Source organism: Carlito syrichta, unplaced genomic scaffold (assembly GCF_000164805.1).
Source record: "Carlito syrichta isolate Samal-C Ts95f unplaced genomic scaffold, Tarsius_syrichta-2.0.1 Scaffold314765, whole genome shotgun sequence".
NCBI classification, from domain to species: domain Eukaryota; kingdom Metazoa; phylum Chordata; class Mammalia; order Primates; family Tarsiidae; genus Carlito; species Carlito syrichta.
Genome location: NW_007258861.1, coordinates 24,003 through 29,559, shown reverse-complemented (window position 1 = coordinate 29,559; position 5,557 = coordinate 24,003).

Below are 5,557 nucleotides of genomic sequence, written 5' to 3'. Positions count from 1 at the left end.
GTTCCAGTTTTCAGGGGAAATGGTTCCAATTTTTGTCTGTTTAGGAGTATGCTGGCTGTGGGTTTCTCGTAGATGGCTTTTACTATTTTGAGGTATGTTTCCCGTATGCCTAGATGTTTGATGGTTTTTATCAAGAAGGGGTGCTGGATTCAGTGGAACAAACATTCCATGAGGTCAACCAAAAAAACTTCACACATCTTTCTAGAAAAATAGTCATCCATGGACAAGAGAGTCAGAGAACCTCTGCAAGGTATCACATGGGAAGAACCACCCCAAAACACATAGTGATCTACCACTACAAAGTAAGCATGAATAAAAAAATTCTAAAGGCAGCAAGAGTGAAAGCCCGGACAACCTGTTAGAGAAGACCCATCAGAATCACTCCAGACTTATCTGCAGAAATGCTACAAGCCAGAAGGGACTGGAGTCCAATTTTAACATCCTTAAAGATATGACATTCCAGCCAAGAATTTCCTACCCCACCAAACTAAACTTCATCAGTGATGAAAAAGTAAAATCCTTCCCATACATCCAATCCCTAAGAGAATCCCTAAGAGATATTTAGAACACTTAAGAAGGTGTTGAACACAGGAAAAAAAGCGATCATAATCATTACAAAAGCACAGAGTTAAAGAACACAGAGCACATTTCAGTAATCAATTTCTACATGAATGAATGAAGTGCACATATAAAGAGACATAAAGTGGCAAACTGGATAAAGAAGCATGATCAAACAGCCTGCTGCCCACAGGAAACCATCTTACTGCAAAGGACACCCACAGGCTCAAAGCTGAGGGCTGGAAAATGGTCTTTCAGGCAAACAGCAAATAGAAGAGAGCAAGTGTAGCTATTCTTATATCAGGCAAAGCAGACTTCAAACCACCAAAACTTAAAAAGGACACAGAAGGTCAATACTTAACTATAAAAAGCTCAATTCACCAGCAAGAAATTTCTATTGTAACTATATATACACCCAACACCAGAGCACCAGCTTTTATAAAACAACTACTGTCAAACTAAGAGAGGACACTGACTCTCATGCAATCACAGTTGAAGACCTAAATGTCTCACTAATAGTTCTTAGATAGATCATGAAGGCAAAAACAAACAAGGAAATCTAGAACCTTAACTCTAAACTCAGTCAAATGGATGTAATAGACATCTACAAAACACTCCACCCAAAATCAATAGAGTATACAATCTACTCATAGGCACATGGAACCAACAACAATCCAGGAAATCAACTCAGAAATCTCCCCACAAAAAAAAAAAAAAAAAAAACTCAAACCAGATGGCTTCCCAGTGAATTCTACATGACATTCAAGGAAGAAATGATACCAATCTTACTGAAAGTATTCCAGGTAATTGAGAATCATGAAATGCTCTCCAATTCATGTTATGAAGCTAACATCATACTGATACCCAAACCTGGCAAAGACATAACAAGGAAAGAGAATACAGGTCAATCTCCTTGATGAACATAGATGCAAAAATTCTCAACCAGATTCAAGCAAATTGGATCCAACAACACATCTCAAGGACCATTCACCATGACCAGATGGGCTTCATTATTGGGATGTTAGCCTGGTTTAACATTCTCAACACCATGAGTGTAACTCAGCACAGCAACCGATGTAAAATCAAGAACCATATGATTAAATCATTAGAAGCAGAAAAAGCATTTGACAAAATCCAGCATCACTTCTTGATAAAAACCCTTGAGCAGTTAGGCATAAAACAATAAAAGCTAACTATGATAAACCCACAGTCAACATTTTGCTCAAGGGGCAGAAGTTGGAAACATTACTTCTAAGAACAAGAACAAAACATAGATGTCCACTCTCACTCCTCCTATTCAACATAGGTTGGAAGTCCTATCCAGAGCAATCAGGCAAGAGAAGGAAATCAGGATCATGAATATCCAAATAGGAAAAGAGGAAGTTAATCTATCCCTCTTTGTAGATAATATAATCCTATACCCTGAAAACACTAAGGAGTCTGTCAAAAGACTCCTTGCACTGACAAACAACTTTGGTAAAGTCTCAGTGTACAAAATCAATGTACAAAATACAGTTGTATTTCAATACAACAGCAACAAGCAGGCAGAGAACCAAATAGAAACACAATCCAATTCACAACAGCCACAAAAAAATGAAATACTTTGGCATTCACCTAACCAAAGATATGAAAGACCTATACAATGAGAACTAAAAGGTGCTGCTCAGAGAAATCAAGGATGATAGAAACAAATAGAAAATATATTCCATTCTCATGGATCAGAAGAATCAATACTGTCAAGATGTCCATACTACTCAAGGAAATCTACAGATTCAATGCAATGCCCATCAAATTACTAACATCATTTTCTCAGACCTGGAAAAGTCAATACAGAAATTCATATGGAAACAAAAAAGAGAACAAATAGCTCAAACAATTCTCAGCAAAAGCAACAAAGTGAGAGGTATCACATTTCCAGACTTTAAATTTTATTACTAGTCTACAGTAACCAAAACAGTCTGGTACAGGTACAGGGATAGCCATATAGAACAGTGGAACAGGACTAAAATTGCAGAAGCAAAAACAGTCTCTCAACCAACTCATCTTCAACAAAGCCACCAATGGCAATCACTGGGGAAAGGAGACCATATTTGGCAAACGATGCTGGGAAAATTGACTGACTTGATGCAAAAGAATGAAACTGAACCCCTACCTATCATTATATTCAAAAATCAACTCTAAATGGATCAAAAACCTAAAAGTAAAACTTCAAACTTAAGAATTCTAAAAAAAAAAAAAATGTAGAAAACACCCTTATGCATATCAGAGTAGGCAACGAATTCTTGACCAGCCGTAAAAGTTAAGACAAACAAATGGAACCTTCTCAAACTAAAATACTTTTGCACAGCAAAAGAAACCATCAAGGGCATAAAGAGATAACACATAGAATGGGAAAAAAATATATGGAAATTATACATCTGACAAAGGCCTTGCATCCAGAATCTTCAACGAATTCAAAGGAAGTGAAAGGGAAAAAAAGCACAACCCCATTAAAAAGCAGGCAAAGGCCGAGCATGGTGGCTTAAGCCTGTAATTCCAGCACTTTGGGAGACTGAGGTGAGAGCATTGCCTGAGTCCAGGGATTCAAGACCAGCCTGCGCAACTTGGTGAGACCTCATCTCTACAATAAATCAAAAAATTAACCAAGTGTGGTGGTGCGTGCCTGATGGCCAGACACTTGGAAGACTGAGATGAAAGGATCACACAAGCCCAGCAGGTTGAGGCTGTGGTGGCCATGAGCATGCCACTGCACTCCAGCCCGGGCGACAGAGTGAAACTCCAACTCAAAAAAAAAAAAAATCCGAGCAAAAGACAGGCAGACAAAGAGCCTGGAGCAGTGGCCCACACCTGTAATCCCTGCACTTTGCAAGGCGAGAGGATTGCCTGAGTCCAGGGGTTCGAGACCAGCCTGGGCAACTTGGCAAGACCTCGTCTCTAAAATAAATAAATAAATTAGCTGGGCATGGTGGTCCACACCTGTGGTTCCAGTTACTTCGAAGACTGAGGCAGGAGGATCACCTGAACCCAGTAGAGGCTGCGACGGCCGTGAGGGTGCCACTGTACTCTAGCCTGGGCGAAAGTGAGACTCTGAGTCAAAAAAAGAAAAAAAAGAAAGCTGGCAAAGGACATAAGCCAACACTTTTCAAAAGATGACATACAAACAGGCAATAGACTCACTAAAAACACCTCAACCTCACTAATCATTAGAGAATTGCACATCAAAACTACAATGAGTTACCATCTAACTCCAGAAAGGGTGGCAACCATTCATAAGTCAAAAAAAACCCCAGATACTGGTACAGGTGTGGGGAAAAGAGAATACTTTGACCCTGTTGATGGGTGTACAAGCTAGTTCAATCTAAGCATTGTGGCAATTCCTTCTTTAAAAAAAAATTATTTATTTATATTTTAAAGATGCAGTGTACAATTCAGTATTAGGTAGATAAGTGGTCATTGTTTGGGTAAAGTTTGGGCCTCCCTTTGGTCCCCACTTTGCCTTGTGGCAATTCCTAAAAGAGTAAAAATTTGACCTTTTGTATGATCCAGCAATCCCCCCCTCTGGGAATATACCTGGGGGGAACGTAAGTTGTTCTACAAAAAGCATACCTGCACATGCAAGTTTATTGCTGCACTATTCACAATAGCAAAAAATGAGAAACCATTCCTACTGCCCATCAAAAGTGGACTGGATAAAGAAAATGTGGTACATATACATGATGGAGTACTATGGAGTCATAAAAAAGAACAAAATCAAGGACTTCACAGCAAATTAGATGGAGCTGGAGGCCGTAATACTAAGTGAACTATCACAGAAACAAAGAACTGAATGCTGCATTTTCTCACTCATATGTGGGTCCTGACCATTAGTCATGTTAACACAAGAAAGGGATCATCAGTCACTGGACACAGCTGGACACAGGGAAAGAAGGAGGAGATGGGCTTGGGAGGTGGGGGGGACACAGCAACCAGGGCTGGTTAGAGGCTCAAACTTCGCCTGAAGGCAGCCTATTTATGTAGTTAATCCTCACTTGTATCCCACAACTCCACAACTAAAAAAAAAATGTATTTTACCTCTAGATTTTTTTTCCATATTCTTTATGAAGTTGAGAAACTTCTCTATTCTTACTTAGATTTTTTTCATCATGAATGAATGTTAAAATTTTTCAAATCTTCTCTTTGCATCAATAGATATGATTATAGATTTTTCTTCTTTAGTTTGTTGATTTGATGGATTACATTAATTGATTATTTTTTATTTTATTTATTTTATTTTATTTTTTATTTATTTATTTTTTTTTGAGTTGGAGTCTCACTCTGTCGCCCAGACTGAAGTGCAGAGGCTGCTCCTGGCCACCGCAGCCTCGACCTGCTGGGCTCTGGTCAGCCTTCCAAGTAGCCGGAATTACAGGCATGCGCTACCACGCCCGGCTAATTTTTTTATTTATTGTAGAGATGAGGTCTTGCTGCCCAGGCGGGTCTCAAACCCGCGGGCTCAGGCAACCCACTCTCCTCAGCCTCCCAAAGACTCGGGATTACAGGCTGAGCCACCGAGCCCGGCTTAATTAGTTTTTAAATGTTGTCCCACTCTTGCATATTGGAATAAATCCTACCTGATCATAACGCATTATTATCATTATAACATCAGTATTATGATTAGTATATATTATAGAATTCTATTTGGTAAAATTTTGTTGAGGAATTTTTCACGTATGTTCATAAGCAGTATTTTTTTCTTCTACTTGTAATGTGTTTGTCTGGTTTTGGTACTAAGGTAATATTAGGCTCCTAGAATTAGTTAAGAATTATTCTCTCTGCTTCCATTTCCTGAAAAAGGTTGTATATAATTGGTGTAATTCTTTCTTAAATGTTTAAAATTCACCAGTGAACTCATCTGGGCTTGGTGTTTTTTGTTTTGAAAAGTTTCTTTAATAGTTACAGGCTTATTCATGTTGTCTATTTCACCTTATGTGAGTTTTGGTAGATTATGCCTTTCATAGAA